This window comes from Physcomitrium patens, chromosome 9 (genome assembly GCF_059467195.1).
Source record: "Physcomitrium patens ecotype Gransden chromosome 9, ASM5946719v1, whole genome shotgun sequence".
Taxonomy (NCBI): Eukaryota; Viridiplantae; Streptophyta; class Bryopsida; order Funariales; family Funariaceae; genus Physcomitrium; species Physcomitrium patens.
The window spans coordinates 4,308,205-4,326,518 of NC_143418.1; positions in this window are offsets into that span (position 1 = coordinate 4,308,205).

Below are 18,314 nucleotides of genomic sequence, written 5' to 3' on the forward strand. Positions count from 1 at the left end.
TACATAATAAATTTTATATACTAAAATAAACAAATAAATTATTAATATCATAATTTTTATATATATATATTAAAACTAATTAATAAATAAATATTTTAATTTTAATTTAAAAAAAATATTTTTTTTATTTTTTAAAAAATAAATAAATAAGTATAATAAATAATAATAATAATAATCATAAAATATTAATTAATATTGGTAACCATTTCTTGAAACGAAATAAATTAAATTGAATTATAAATACTTATAATTCAATTAATTTAGTAATTGTACAATTGGAAGTTCTTCATTCTACATCTTGAGATTGTTGTATAGTACTAATTTCACAAAGTAGTGGAATTTGGGCTCAAAAAGCTCCAATTTTATTTATAAAGAAAAAAGATGGATCATTGCACATGTATATTAATTACTAAGGACTCAACAAGATCTCCATTAAGAACATGTGCATACTATCTTTTGTGTTTGGACTTCTTGATTAATTGAATCAAGTTAAGATCTATACAAAAATAGATCTATAAAGGACATATAATGTGATATGTATCAAAGGAGATAAATAAAAGACTATATTTTGAACCTTGTACAAAAATTATAAATATAATGTTATGCCTTTTTGACTTACAAATGTACCAACAGCTTTTCAATATTTAATGAATGATTCTTTTTGAAAAAATTTAAATGATTTTATTTTTTATTATCTAAAAAATATCTTAATCTATTCTAAGAATATAAAAACACATGAATTTCATGTTCATATTGTGTTACAAAAACTAAGAGATGCAAGATTCTATACCAAAATAAAAAAAAGTGTGTATTTTATAATATTTAAGTCAAACTTTTAGAATACATTATTTCAAATCATAGACTTATAATAGATCCTAAGAAAGTTCAAACTATTATGAATTGAAAGATTTTAAAAATCATAAGAAATGTCTAATATATTTTGGAATTTATTGATTACTATTAGATCTTCATTAAGAAATTTTCTTAAGTTGCACTCCACTTATACATTTGATTTATAAAGAAAAACTTCAATAAAATCAAGAAACAAAAGTAATATTTGAAGCTTTGAAAATGGCCTTTGTTTTTGTGCCAATTTTATATTGCATCAACTTTTTTAAGCCATTTTTTATGGAAACAAGCGTATCAAAATTTTCTTTAGATATTGTATTATTAAAAATAAAAATAAATAATAAACTTCACCTATTGGCTTTTCATTTCAAAAATATTTGAGCAATCAAAATCAACTACAAGATCTATAATAAAGAACTCCTTGAAATTATGGATTTTTTTTAAAAATATTACCATTATCTAGAAGGCACTTCTAATTGAACCATTGTATATATAAATCATAAGAACCTTGAATATTTTATGCCAGCATACATTTTGAATTATTGCCAAGGCTCTCAAAACACGTCCTTGTCTAGATTCAAATTCAAGATTATTCATTAACCAAAAAAAATAATAAGGTCTGTTAGAAAAACTTTCTAGATGATCTTTTCTTGTATCAAAGGAAGGAAATGCCACTTTTGATTAATAATAGATAATTCTTTTGAAGCCAAAGTATCTTTATTTTTAAGCAATAAAATCAATATTAATTGTTGATTCAACTTTCATTAAGCAAGTTCAATTAAGTATGTCTTTTGATTTTCTTATTTATAATATTAAGAAAAATCCTTCAAAGTTTCATGTTACTTTTAAGTTTAAATTTAAAAACAATTTTTTATATTTTAAGAAACGTTTGTATGTTTTAAAAGATAAAGCTCAATTATGTATTCTTTGAACTTATCACAACTTTTCAATAGCATGATATTTTTGATACAATAAGACTTTGAAATTAATATCTAAGAATTTTTGGTGGCTCCAAATATAGAAAAAAATTAAAGATTTTGTACAATCTAGTGATATTTGCTCAAAATCAAAAATTCCTTGTTATTGACCTTATAGACTTTTTCAACCATTACATATTCTAAAACAACCATAGTCTTCTGTTTCTATGGATTTTATCATGAATCTTCCAATCTCAAATTCTTATGACTCTATATTTGTGATAGTATATTGTTTCTTCAAGATGGTACATTTTATACCATGTAAAAAATCTATCAAACATGAAGAAAGAATTAAGCTTTTTTTTAACAACATTTATTGCTATCATAAATTACCTAAGGATATTATATTAGATATGAGAATTCAATTTGCATCAAGATGTTGGAGAGCACTTTTCAAGATTTTAATGGTAGACATAAAAATATCTTTGGCTTTCTATCTTCAAAGTAATAGACAAACAAAGTATGTAAATTAAGTTTTAAAGCAGTATTTGAAGTGTACCATCAACTACTAATAATATGATTGGACAATTCTTTTGCCATTGATAGAATTTACTTATAATAACATAATACATTCTTTTTTATAATAAATATCTTTTTTTACTAATTATAGTTATCATCTATGACTTGATACTTTTTAATTTTTAAAAATTGATAATCGTATGGCAAAAGATTTAACAAATTATTTATCTAAGCTATATACAACAATGAAGGTGCAATTAAAAGAGGCTCAAGAATAACAAAAGAACAACATGGATGCTTATTATAAGCAACAATTTCATTTTCACATTGATAATAAGATGTGCTTATTTTATCATAATATTAAAATTATTTGTCCTTATGATAAGTTGAATTAATATAGACTTAGATCATTTCTTATTTTTAAATAAGTCAATTTAGTCACTTATTCATTACATCTATCAGAGTCTATGAAAATCCATCTTGTATTTTATGTTGTCGTAATATAATACTACTACACAGTGAAATTATAATCAAAGTTAAATTTCTAATTAATATATAATTATCTTAGTTAAATTATAGTTTGAGGTATCTAAACATGGCTTTTCTAAAAGCCTCTTAGGTTATTTTCTTATCTTAATAGTTAGTAGGTTGAAGGTTAGTTAGTAATTTTATCTTTTAGATTGTAGAGACTCTTCTACTACCTTAAAAAGACCATAAATTGATAAAATTAGATTAAAAGAGGTAAATAATTAGTATATTTGGTACTAAGATTAAGTTGAGAGTAGGATTGGGCTAAAAAATCCTTAGGATAGGTTAGATTGATACTCGGGGGTTGACCATTTGTGAGACAGGGTCAAAATTAGACCTCTAGCCACTAAAACGATGGCTTAGAGCAAAATAGGGATTCATTCAAAGATCAAAGGATAGGATTTGAGAGCTAGCTTGAAGTCCTTTCTAGAGGCATAATTATTATTTTTTGAGGATTTTTGAGGACTTAGTAATTGTTGTTCAAAATCAAGATTTGTATTGGTGATTTGGATTTTATATAATATACTTAGGACTAGTAATTTTGGCTAGTTTGTACAATTGGTGTAGCATCTACAGTTCAAAATTTAATACTATTTGGATTATTAGGTGCGCTAAGTATATACAAAAAATTTTCATAATCTAATAGTATGGTTTAGCAATATGTGGTCTTTAGCAGAAGAGGGTTTTGGAAGTTGGCACTTTGGGGTTGGATAGGATTTCTATGATATCTAGAGTTCTACTAGTTGGATTAAGGTTAAATTTGGCATGGTATTGAAGGACTTAAAGATCAAGCTGCATACTAATTTTGAATTAAAGTTAATAATTGGAGAAGGAGAAATCACTACTTGGATTTTTGCTTTACTTTTCAAGTTGGTGGCCGAGTGACATCAATGTAATTTTTGGAGGTTTTATCACAATTTGTAAGTTGGATTCGGCTGAAAATTCTTGAGCATATAGAAGACTTACATTGAAAATTGCATGCAAAATTTTACATCAAGTGGATGGTCAGATTAAATGTTACAGCTTGTTAAAACTCAGTGATTAGGATTGGGGCTTATAAGAAAAATCTAAATTACTTAAATATGAAAGTAACAAGGTAATTGGGATTTATGTATGGTTAAGGCTACTAAGAAGAGTGTTTTTTAGCACTTTTGAATTGAAATTCAGATTATATTCTTCTCGTATGGATGAAACCTATTAGGATTCTTGGATACTTGTTAAATACTACTTCACCTTCCACAGCTAAGTGCTCGATGTATGCCTAAATAAGACAACACGTAATATGACAACATTTCTTTTTTAGAGCCATATAAGATAGTGAATATCTCATGAAGAAGACAAATACCACTACCTTCTTTTGAAATAGATAATAATTAAGAATTTGAAGTCAAAGAAGTCTTAGATTTAAAGACGTGTTGACTTAGGTTGAAATATTTTATTTATTGAAGCAGATATAATATTAACAAATGTACATGTGGACCAAAAAAAATCTTACAAATACAATAGAAAAGATCAAAACTTTTTATTATTAACATCTATCAAAATCAAAATAAAGGATAGTAAATCTTTGCTACAAAAATAATAATAATAATAATAATAATAATAATAATAATAATTTAGATAAGATTAAATTCTATCTTCTATCTTTATTTGTAATTTTTTTTATAATTTAGGTATTAAAAAAATGAATAATCAATAGTTCGTAGATTCAACTTAAGAGCCATCATTTGTTGATTTATTGGTTGAGACATTATGATTATCATAGCCTTCAAGACAATGTAATAGAGATGGAGACCGTCAAGAGTAACATATTCTTCTTTAAATAGATGGCAAGATACAACATATTTAATAATACAACTTGAAAAAAGAGTTTCAATATTTGGTGATTTTATTAAAATTAGGAACAATTCTTGATGGTATTAAAAATAATTTTGTTTGAAAGAAGTTTTAAAGGTCTCAATAATAATCAAATTAAAGGGTGGTATTCCTACCCTAAAATGGGACATTATCAATGTCTAAAAAGACCTATCAACTACCTTCAAAGGAAACAAAGATTAGAGTACATAGTAAATATAATTTGTCACATCTTAGATTTCTTCAACATGTAATCATTGCTCCTCATAGACCTTGTTTCTAAAACAAAAGATAATAGCATAAATATATATATATATATATATATATTTTAATTATTACCTAGATGATATGAATAAGTAGAAATAAATAAAAATAAATTAATTTCATGATAGCTTTTAGAAAATCTTTTTAAAAGCTTTATAGATGCTACTTTGATTTTACATGTATTTATAATTGATTGATAGGTTAGAAATTTGATCACCAAGTTAACCATGTGCCTTATATATTGGTAGCTTGTAAAACAAACTAATGATGTGGCATCTATATAGTAAACTTGTCTTGCAAGTTAAGATATATACTATGCAAAGTCAACAAGTTTTGGAGGTCTTATAAAATATTATTATATAGCTTCAAAGTAAATAGTATATATAGAAGCAACAGTAAAGCCTTTTTTATTCTTATTAATTTCTTTTTTGCTTTTTATTTAGTTTTAAGAAGTCTTTAATTTTCTTATCTTTTGGCAATAGCTATTTTAATTTCTTTTTAATATATATACTTTTTATTTCTATTTTGTCATATTTTTTTGAAAAAATCTCACTTCTTTATTTGCTTTCATTGAATTTTTGTCCATAACACACTTCTTCCATCTTCAATTCTTGATTATTATCTACTTCTATAAGAAAAGGTGGCATTTATCTTCTTCTCAAAATATTCAGTATCTTATATGGCTTAAGAAGAGATATGTAAAATATAAGATGGATCTTCATAGACTCTTGTGGATGTAATTGATAAGCAATAAGATTGATTTATTCACAAATAAAAAAAAATCAAAGCTAATAATAGTCCAACTTGTCACAAAGATTAGTAATCTTGACATTGTAATAAATAACTATATCTTATTGCTTACATTGAATTATGATTGTTCTTTGTAATAAGCAGCTGCATTGATTTTTTATTATTCTTGAGCTTCCTTTAATTATGTCTTTATTATTGCATGAAGCTTTGATAAATAATTTGTCAAATCTTTTACTACATGATTACTAATTTTTGAAAAGTCAAAAGTATGAAGTCATGGATGATAACTATAATTAATAAAGTAAGATATTTATTGAGTGAAAAAATATATCAAATTATTATACATAAATTTTGCCAAAAAAAAAGAATTGTTCAATCATCTTTATGATAGTTGATAGTACATCTCAAATATTACTTCAAAACTTAATTCATCTATTCTATTTGTCTATTAATTTGAAGTTGAAAGGCCAAAGATACTTCTATATCTATCTTTAATATCTTTAAAAGTATTTTTTTAAATCTTAATATAAATTATATCCTTCTATATAATATAATATCCTTTGTCAATCCATAATAGCAATAGATGTTGCTAAGAAAAAGCTTAACTATTTTTTATTTAAAATAAATTTTATATATAATATAAAATATATTATTTTGATAAAGCAATCTACAATTATAAATATAAATTTTCATAAACTTGAATTTAAAAGATCTATAATAAAATCTATAGAAATAAAATATTATATTTATTCCAATATGAGCAATAGTTGAAGAAGTCTATAAGATCAATGATGAGGAGTTTTTGATATTAAAAAAATATTATATGATTATATGAAGTCTTTCATAGTCTTTCATATTTATAGCCATCAAAAAAAATTAAATATAAGCTTTAAAGTCTTGTTGTATCCAAAATATTATGCTATTGAAAAGTCATGACATGCTTGAAAAGTAAATAGATATACTTTTTTTATTAAAATATATAAACAACCTTTAAAATAGAGTAGATTGTTCTTGAATTCAAACTTAGAAGTATCATAAGTTTTAGAAGAAATATTCTTGATATTATGAATAAGAAGATCAAAGAACATACTTGATTGAATTTATTTGACAAAGGTTGAATCAATACTCAATATTGATTTTATTTCTCAAAGATAAAATTGCTTAGGCTTTAAGACAACCATTCTTTATTAATCAAAAGTTGCATTTCTTTCTTTTGGTGCAAGATAAGAATATCTAGAAATTCTGTCTGATAAACCTTGTTATTTTTGAGGTTGATATGTGATCTTAAAATCAAATCTTAATAATAATATGTTCCAATAAGCCTAGCAATAATTCAACATGTGTATTGATATAAAATACTTAAGATTCTTTTGATCTATATATGCAATTATTGGATTAAATGTGCTATCTAAATAATAATACCATTCTTGAAAAAAAATCCATAATTATAAGAAATACTTAAGGTTCTTTTGATTTATATATATGATGACTAAATTAAAAGTATCTTTTAGATAATGATACCATTCTTGAAAAAAGTCCACAATTACAAAAAGAACTTTATTGTAGATTTTATAGTTGATCTTTACTCCTAAAAAATTCTTGAAATAAAAGACTATTGGATGGAATTTCTCATTTGCTCCCATAAGTGACAATATAATATTTAAGCCAAAGTTTGATGTATCTATTTCCATAAAAAATACCTTTGAGAAGTAGATGTAATATAAGATTGATACAAAATAAATTTTTTCTTCAAAGCATCAAACAATGTTTTGGCTTCTTTATTCTACTCAAGTTTGTCTTTACAAGTCAAATATATAAGTGAGACTGCAATTTTAAAAAATCTCTTAATGAAGATTTGATAATAATTGACAAAGTCCAAAATCATTGCATATCTTTTACTATTCTTAAAATCTTCCAATTTATAATAGTCTAGACCTTCTTTAAATCCATTATTAGTCCTTTATTAGAAATGATGTATCTTAAGAAGTCAACTTGAGTAGTATGGAATATACACTTTTCTATCTTAGGATATAATCTTGTTTCTCCAAGTTTTTGTAGAACATGACAAATATAAAATTCAAGTTTTTATATGCTCTTAAAGTAGATTAGAATTTTGTCTAAATAACAAACAATAAAATCATCAAAAATTAACAAAAAAATACTATTCATGATATATTTAAAAGCGGTTGGTGCATTTATGAGTCCAAAAGGCATAATATTATATTTGAAATGTCCATACTTAATTTGAATAGTAGTCTTCTATTCATTTTCTTCTTTCATATAGAACAAATTATATGCTCTTTATAGATCTATTTTTGTATAATATTTTTCTTGATTGAATTGGTTAAGAAATCTTTAAATCAAAGGCAAAAAATATGTATTCTTGACAGTGATCTTATTAAGTTCTCAATAGTCAATGCTTATTTGTAGAGATCCATCATTTTTCTTCATAAATAAGATAGGAGATCCTACTAGAGATTTTGAATGGCATATGAAGTTTTTAACTAAATTCTTATCAATATATTCCTTTAATGCAACCAATTCACTTTGCAATAAGCTATAGATAAGTCTAAATGGTAGTTGAGTTTCTTCTTGCATATCAATTAAACAATCATAGGATCGATGTTTTAGAAGAATATCTATATTTTTCTTTTAAAAAATATCTTAGAAATCTTAATATTAGTTAGAAATATCATTTGACAACTTTCTACTATTAAAATTAAATGTGGTATATATAGCAAAAGATGGTCATTTTTTTGTCACATCTATCAAAGCTCTTATACCTACAAGGATTTGGATATACTAGACTTATGTATTTCTACTTGATTTATAAAATTTTGGATTAAATTATAAAAAAAATTAAATTTATAAGAAATTCAATTTATATAAGAATTATATTTTTTAATTATGATAATCCTAAAATAATGGATTAAAGGATGATTTTATTATATTATATATTATTACGCTATTATAATCTTTAATTGCTACATTTAAAAGAACAATTTCATAGATAACATCTTCAAAAAATAATAAATTACCATCTATAACTTCTACATGTATAGATTTAGTTTTCTTGACTATTAATATCTCTTATTTTTTGACACAGACTTCATCTGTAAAACAAGTTGAAGCTCTTGAAACTAATAAAGTAAAGACTTTATAATTTTTGGATCCTAAACACACATCTATTGTAAAACAAGGTGAAGAATCTGAAAAAAGAATAGAACCTTTACTAGGTATTATACATGATTCCAATTGCACAGTCCTTACTATAATTGAAAAAAATTATTTTTTAAAAAATTATCTTTTTTGGCAATCATGCTTTCCATTTTATAATTGTGTTACTTCTTTGAATAATGTTGGACAGTGTACTTAACTTCTCCATTATATAAGCACAAACCTTCTTCATAATATTGAGACTTTTTTTGCTCAATCAGAAGTTTTAAATATATATTGTATCAATTTACATTAGCTTTAACTTTTAAGAATAGGTTTCTAAAAGCTTAGAAGCAACAATCATTACTTGACTTATTCTTCTTCAATCAAATCTTTATTCTTGATGCCTTTCAAACAGTTCATTATCACATACAATGGCTTGAGCAATAAATTATATCAAAGAATTTATTTTTGATATTGTTAATGACAAATCTTAGACATTATTCTTCAATCCATATCAAAATTAATTGATAAGGGCTTTGTCATTCCAATCCATGTTGCAAATAAGGTTTTGAAATTCAGCAACATATATGGTAGTTAACCATGATCTTTATTATAAAAATAAGAGTTTGGTCTCTACTATTTTTTTTTAATCATTTTTTCTAAATGTAGTTATAAATACTTCTAAAAATTAATTTATATCATAAAGGAGTTGAAAATCTTTTTCCATAAAAGATACAAATCAAGATAGCACACTTTTAGAAAAAAAGTATGCCTATGAACTTAACTTGAGTAAATCCATTGGAATATTGGAAAGAATACAACCTTATTTAAAGCTTAACTTATTGCAAAAATCCTCAATATTTTGATCTTGTTCCATCAAACTTCTTAGGCATATTAATCTTTATCTCTTTTGAGCTTATAAGAACAAGATTTCTTGAATTTGGTTGTAAAGCTAATCTTCTTGCTTCCCTTAACTGTACAACTTCTTAATATAGATTCTAGATTTATTTTATAAGTATAAAAATAGTACTTTTGTGGGTAGAATTAATAATACATGAAATTTTCACCTTAAGAATATTGACAACTTCATGAAGATTTACAATTGTTACAAAAAAATTCTCACTTTTACCAAGTATAGTATTAATTATTTTTTCTTCTATTTCAAAAAATTTAATTAATATACAAATAAAATTAGAGGAGGATAATTCTAAACATCTAATATCAAATAAAAATTTCTACAAAGAAGCATGTTGTGCGCTCTTTAAAAAAAATGAGTATTAAAAAATTAAACTATTTGTTTAAAGATGGATAGTTTGTAACCTTCAAAATATAATAATAGAAGTAAAATAATCTATTTATTTCTAAAATAAGATAAAAATAATGAGTTAGCATTCTTATTAAAGTATCAAGAACATAAATTTTAAAAAAAGATAATCTCAATACATTCTTATGTCACTCAAAAAGACTAAAATATTATTCAAAAATAGTAATATATTAAATTAGAATGGAAATTTCCAAAGACAAAAAGACTAGAAAGTCTTGAAAGAAGACTAAGGATTGAATAAGCATTGAAAAGAGTGAAGAAGGCTTCATTTTTGTCTCCATATATATTCTCTAACTCAGAGCTATGTAGAAATGTTCTATAAGACCTCTAATACATCTTGAATTTATTAAACAGATGTTTTATCTTGTAAAGCTAGTTATTTATATGTACATCATATAATTAGCTTGTTCCACAAACTACCAACACATGTGACATGTGGCTAATTTTTTAACCAAGTTTCTAATCTATCCATTAACCATAAATATGTGTAAAATCAAAGAAACATCTATAGAACTTCAAGAAAGCTTTTCTAAAAGATATTATGAAATTAATTTATTTTTATCTACTTTTACTTAATTATATAGATAATTATTAGAATAAATATTTATGTTTGTGATACAAAGTTTAAAAGTTTTTTCTAAGAAATACTAAAAAATTCTAAATATAATTTAAATAAAATTTAAAAAATCTTATAATTTTTATATCTTGGTAATTTTTTATAGTAATAAAATAAATTTAAATCATTTAAAAATATATGAATTTTTTATATTTTTTAAATACTAATTAATATTTATAGGTATATTTATAATTAATATATATGGATCAAAAATTAATATAAAAATTAATTTCAATTACTAACCATTAATACTTGAAAATAAATAAAAATATTAAACCAACTAAGATAATTGCCTCCAAGACTTACTAAGATTTTATTTATATAATTTTTATTTTTTCTTCAATAAATATTTTTAAATTCTAATGAATACTTAAAAGATCAAAATACTTTATAATCTTGATATTCTATATTTAAATAATTTAAAATTTTATTTTTAACAATTCTACCAATTAAGATTTATTGGTGGAACTTATGTATAGCAACCATCTGAGATTATTTGTAAAAATAGAGAGAACATTATTCTTATATTTGATCTAATCTATAAAAAAATAATAGAAAAAGTTACAAAAATTGATACTACAATCTATTCAAAAAAATAGATTATAAAAAAATAAAACTTAGACCTTGATCTAAAATAAAAAAAATAAAAAAAAATGTATTTAATCTAATATGTCTCATGTAAAAAAAAATTATATATTTATTAATTTAATATTAGATAGCATCTATAATTCTATTAAGATTTAAATTCGAGACTACGTGATTGTAAATCTATGACAACTTAATTTAATTCTATTAGCCACATAAGAGATAACCATAACTTAATGAAAAAAAGTACTTAATAATATGTGCCGCCTTTGCTTTGAAGTTAGTTTCACAATATATTATAAGTAATCTATAGATTTTATTTAGAATCAATATAAAAATGATAAAGTATATTGATGTTGGAGCCAATATTTATGTCTTATATTCATTACAATGGCTTCTACTAATTCATTTAGGAAAGTCTTTTTAATCTAATGTTTTGAATTAGACTAAATTATTATCAAAGATTTCTTTAATAATATATGGTCATGTCCAAAGTGTATCAAATTTGGCTAAAAATTCTAGTTTTTAAGTATCTTGAACCATCATTTATATTCCTAGAGTAAAAAGATGTTTCTTTATTTTTTTATCAAAGATCTCATTTCTTTTCTTTTGAGTAGTTTTTATATATTGAGCTACAAAACTTTGTGTCTCACTTAGTCTTTTTAAATATTCTAATTTTTTTTTCAAAGATTAAGAAGTATATAATCTTTTATCAATAGCAATGCATAAAGATGGAACTTCAAATTCTGTAGACAAAATGGCTTCTATTCTATATACTAAAGAAAAAGATATAGTTTTTGTAAAAGATTTGTAAATGAATATCTATGTAAATGAATAAGTCCAAAAAATTGAAGTAAGCTTAAGATCTCAATTATACTTAGAATTAATCATAATTTTTTTTAATATATAAATTAAATTTTGGTTGATTGTTTCTATAAGACCATTTGTTTAAAGATGATAGGCAATAGTTTTTTTTATGGTTGATGGTAAATAATGTGGTAATTCTTTTAATTATTAAATTTTAAAAAATAAATAGTATTTTTACTTATAAGAATTTTGGAACAACCAAAATAAGCTATGATGTTTTGATACAAAAAAAATAGCAATTAATTTGATATTCACCTTTTTACAAGTTTTTTTGTCTATTTACTCAAATATTCAATAGATACAATGATGTATTGCATTTGATATAAAGATATAAGATTAATAAGTCTAATATAGTCTATATCCTATTTTTCAAATAAAACAAGTAGGAATAAAGGATTTAAAGGCATTGCAAAAACTAAATGATTTTGTGCATATCTTTAGAAATTATTAAAAAAATTTGTAAACGACTTTGAATTAAAAAAATATTATAGGCCAAAACTAGCCTCTTTCGAGGGCTTTTTGAATTATTATCCAAGTAAAGAAATTTCCATCACAAGTACTTGACTAATAATCTTTTAATATAAGTGATACTTCTTCATAAATAAGACGTCTTAAAATCCCATAAATTCTCCAAAAATAATGCTTCTTAACTATAAGAACAAAATAGATACTATTTATTTTAATTTTTTATTATTTATTTTTTTATAAAGAATTAGATAGTTGTTGAGTACTTAAAAATTTAGAAATATTTTTATATTATGTATGTGCGATTATAAAATAGAATAAATGGCCATCAAAGAATTCATCATCTTTATTTTGAATACCTATTTTTTTTTATAATTATAAAAAGTGACTATCTTGTTTGTATTATTTTTTTAATTTTATTATATTATATAATAAAATTAGGCTAAAAATAACATCTATCTTCCTAATCTATCAATTAAATTTGGTTTATTCATAATATATCTAAAAGCCATGTAATTCACAAAGAAGATGACCTTGTTCATTAAAAAATAATGGCAGAATTTTTTGACGATAAAAACCATAGCTAAACATTATCATTTTGTAGTTGTATAATTGTGTTAAAAAATTGTCAATTATTTACTAAAAAAGGCAATAGGATGGATCACATCCTTATTATTTGGTTGACATGAGATACTACCTACTACCAATTTAAAGGCATTACAATAGATATAGAAAGATTAATTCCAATTTGGTGGTAGTAGACAAGGATATGATAGTAATTTGATTTTAATTCCATCAAAATAAACTTGATATTTAAGAATCCATTCAAATTTGGTGGTCTTCTTCAACAAATTAATCAATGGTGAGGAATGAATAGAATATATCTTAATCAAGTTGTAATACCAACTTATATATCCCAAAATATTTTGAATATCTTTTATTCCATTTGAGAATGGTAGGTTTGCAATAACCTCTATTTTTTTTAGGATCAGGTTCTTTTTTCTTTTTAGAAATGATATAATTCAAAAAAATTGTGACTATTAAATAAATCTTTTTTGGATTAAAAGAAATTTTTAATTTTTTTATAACATTGGAAGCATAATTGAAGGCTTTCAAAGTGATCATTATTTAATAGTTAATAATTAAAGTCATTAATAAAAATTGACATAGCTTTTCAAAGTATGTTTAAAAATGCATGATTTATATTTTTTTAAAAAGCTAATGGAGCATTGCATAAGCCAAAAGATATTACCACATAAACAAAAGTTCTCCAAGGTGATGTAAATGTAGTCTTATGCCAATCTTTAGGATCTATTGATACTTATTTGTAATTAGAGTAGTCATCCATAAAACTATATAGGTCATGACCTACTACATCATCTCTTATAGAAGTAATAAAAGGTAATAGAAAATAGTCTTTTTGAATATATCTATTCAAATCTCAATACACACACATCTTAAGCTTATTTCTTCCCTGTTTTTTTTTTTACCAAGACAATATTAGACAAGCAATCTATAATTTCTATAGGCTTTAGAAATCTTACTTGAAGTAATATTTTTAATCTTACTTTTATAGTGAATTGCATCTTAGGATTGAATCTTCTATGTTTTTATTTAAGAAGTATTATGTTTGAAAGAAGTAAGATAATGTATTGACAAATGCTAGAAAAAAAACCTTTTAAGTTTTTATAAGACCATGCAATTGTATTGTTGTCATGTTGTAATATAGCTATTAGATGAAAGATTAGAAGAAAAATTATATTATAGAAAAATTTAAATAAAAATAATATAGAAAATTATATTTTAAAATTAAATAATAGATAAAGAGGTAGTAAAAATTAATAATTATTAATATTGACTTTTATTAAAAAAAAAAAAAAAAAAAAAAAAAAAAAAAACTTCTACTTACTTTGTAAGGTCATAAATGAAGCAAAACAAAATGCATGAAAAAAATAATTGTTATAGACATCTTTAGAAAAGAATTAAAGAAAATTCTTTAATAAAAAATATTTTAAGGAATTAAAAATTGATATTCAAAGAGGATTAGTTATGAACTTGAAGCAAAATCTAACTCCAAGGATCAAAACCATGCACATATAGTAATTTTAGAATTTTTTGGTTGATTGAAGAATGGGATTTGAAATCAAACTTGTGAAAGATTCTTTAAGCATTGATTTTAAGTGATTTGAGTTTCCATTGACTTTATAAAGACTTTTCAAAGTTAAGGTTGTTTTAAAGGTGGCTTTGGATTTTAAAAAATAAAAATAATTTATATTTTAAAAAAATATGTGAAATTATTAGATGAACTAAATATAAATTTTTGTAATTATATGATTAATATTGTGCTAGAACTATATTATAAGTTTGAGCTTGATATAATGGTTTTTTTGAAAAGTTATTAGAATTTAAATATACTAAGATTTCAATTATATTTCAATTTTTTTGTATTTTTTGTTAACTTAGAAATTGAGAGATGTGCAAATTTTGAATTAAAATCAATGATTAGATCATTTTTTATAGATATTTCAATTTATTGTAGGATTAATTAAGAATTTTTTTAAGTTTTAAAATTTAATTAAGATTTATTTAGGTTTGATTTAGAATTTAGGATTTAATTAGAATTAATTTAGGATTTTATTAAAACTTAATAAGGATTTATTTTAATATTTTATTAGGATTTAGTATAAGATTTAGAATTTGGTATTTATTTAGGATTTAGTTTTAAATTTGGAATTTAAAACTAAATTTGGATTTTTTTAGAATTTGATTTAGGATTTAGAATTTAGGATTTGGTTAGAATTTGATTAGAATTTAATTTAGAATTTGATTAGGATTTAAATAAGATTTGTTTTAGAATTTGATTTAGAATGTAGAATTTATTTAGGATTTATTTAATGTTTTATTAGGTTTTATTTAAGATTACATTAAAATTTGATTAGAGCTCATTTTAAAAAATTATTTTGATATTTTTAAAAAAATATTTTGTATATTTTTAGAATTTATGTTTTTTATTTTTTTAGGATTCTTTCATTATATATATATATATATATATATATATATATATATATACGTATATATATTATTTTTTTGAAGATTAATTTATAACTTCTTTGTAATTCTTTTGTAATTTTTTTAAGACTTCTTTTGGATTTAATTAAAGTTTGATTAATATTATGAAGGTTTAACTGGAATTTATTTAAAATTCTATTAGAGTTGTTAGGATCTTATTTTTGCAATTTTTATTTTATCTTCCAGAGGCAAGTGCTTAGTACAATCTCAAGCAAAATTTAGAGAATATAACATTGCAATATTTATGAGGTGCATTTATCATAAACCTTAGAATTAAATGGTTGTATTTGTATTGAAGTTGAAAAGCTTATTTATGTTTCTTTAAATATCTACATCTTCTATATTATCATTACAAATGTAATAGCATGATTGAGACAATGATGCAATTTTTGCTTATGATTCATATAATATTTTTTGAGCTAAAAGAATAGTAGAAATAATAATGTTCCTTATACCATTATGATTTATTTTAAAATACTTTGCATTTCCTTATTAGTGTCAATTCTTTTTGTAAGCCCTACAATTATTTTTAGACTTATTGATCTTTGGTTTTTGCTTTTGCTACTTGATTACTTTTTTAAAGGTTATTTTTTACTTGGATATAATATTAAAGCAAAAACTTGAAAACTACTCTTTTCTTTCATACAAATCTTATTATCAAAGAATATCAATTACATGATGCTTTTGTAATATTTTTTTGTTTCTTCAATGTTGTTGACTAAATAAGTAGATGTCACAACTCTAATATTACAATAAGCAAAAAAAAAAACTTTACTTTGTTTGTCTATTTTACCACTAGACTTAATATACTAATCTCTAAGATTAAAGATTTTATCAACTAAACTCTCCATAAGTTTTTCATCAATGTAACAAAGGTTGTTATTAAAAAGATCATAGTAATAATGTTTGATGGCTTGTGGATCTTAACTAAAACATTCCAAATCTTCTTTACTAACTTATATTTGTATGTATGTGTCATTTGCAAAGGCTTATCTTCCATTTCAATTTCTTGTCCGTACTCATAGGACATTGCAATATACCATCTAGATACATGTAGAGTTTATGTATATTCATCAAGTGATTTATGATGGATGCTTGCATACTATAGTTTCTTTTATCCAACAAATCAATACAATGATGAATAGAGAATAATACCATCACTAAGACAACAAACCATAAGCAATAAGAACAACAAGGCATTGCAAGTGACAAGAAGATAACTCAACCAAAGTTAAATTAGAAATCTAATCATGAAAAATGCAACAACGCTCTAATATCACTTTGATGGATAGACTTAACCAAAAATGTATTTAAAAGAATTAAGCACTTAATTGTATATAAAGACAAGTTTCAACTTACAATGCTATAATTACATTTTTATTCAACAAAAAATTATATAAATAATATATACTATCTAGAAATTTCTCAAATCTAAGAAAAATATCAAAAAATTATAAAAAAAATAAATTTTTATTATGATATGCTTTCTTTAAAAAAAATACAAAGAACCACACCTACAAAAGATAAAAATAATCACCAATTTACAACTATAATAACATATTGAATGGATAGAAATTATGTAGTGTCAAAATTCTTAAGATGAGATTATTATAAAAGATTATATCACTTAAAATATTTGAATTATGATATTAATATGTAAAGTAATAAAATTTAAATAAATAATAAAATATTAAGAAGATTTTAATTATCAAGAGGAAATTTAGATTTTATTTAATAATAAGTCATTCAAGTTGGATGGGACATTTTTATATCTATTGTGATATTTTAATAGTCGTTGTTGCTTGTACTTTATGTAGTTTTTTACAAGATTTAATAAAAATTATTATTTAATTTAAGACAAGTATGACCATATCTTATATTAGAAAAGCCTCTTAATAACTATTATTTTTAATATATAACTTTTATATATTTATTCTAACTATTTTTTTTCTCTTAGTATTGATTCTTTTTCCAATTCAAATCAATAATTGGAAAAAACTAATTATTTAATTCAAATATCTTAACAAAATTATCCAAATTTCTAAACTTCTTAAATTTTTCATTCATTTATTCTTAAAGATACCAAATCTAATAATTATTATGAATTAGAAATAATAACTTTGGAAAAATGTAAAAAAAATAATAGTATTAATAATAAATAAATTAAGAATATTTTTAGTAATTATTGTAAAATATCTTTGTCTTGTAATCATACATTCTAACTATTGTATTAAAAATAAAAGAAGAAAAAAAATACTATTAATAAATCTTTTTAGAAAGTTTTATCTTTTGATGGAAATATAAAATATCAAATCTAATTCTATATCTCTTTTAAATAATATTAATAAAAATATAGTAAAATTTACTAAAAATAATTTCAAAACCTAAATAATAATAATAATAATAATATACATGGTTCTACTGTAAAACCTTATTTTTAATATTTTGGTTCACAAAGAAATCATTCTAAGAGACCAACATTACAAAACATGAAATTAAACTTAATCAAAAGCAAAGAACTCTCACAAAATGAAATCTTGTAGTGGGT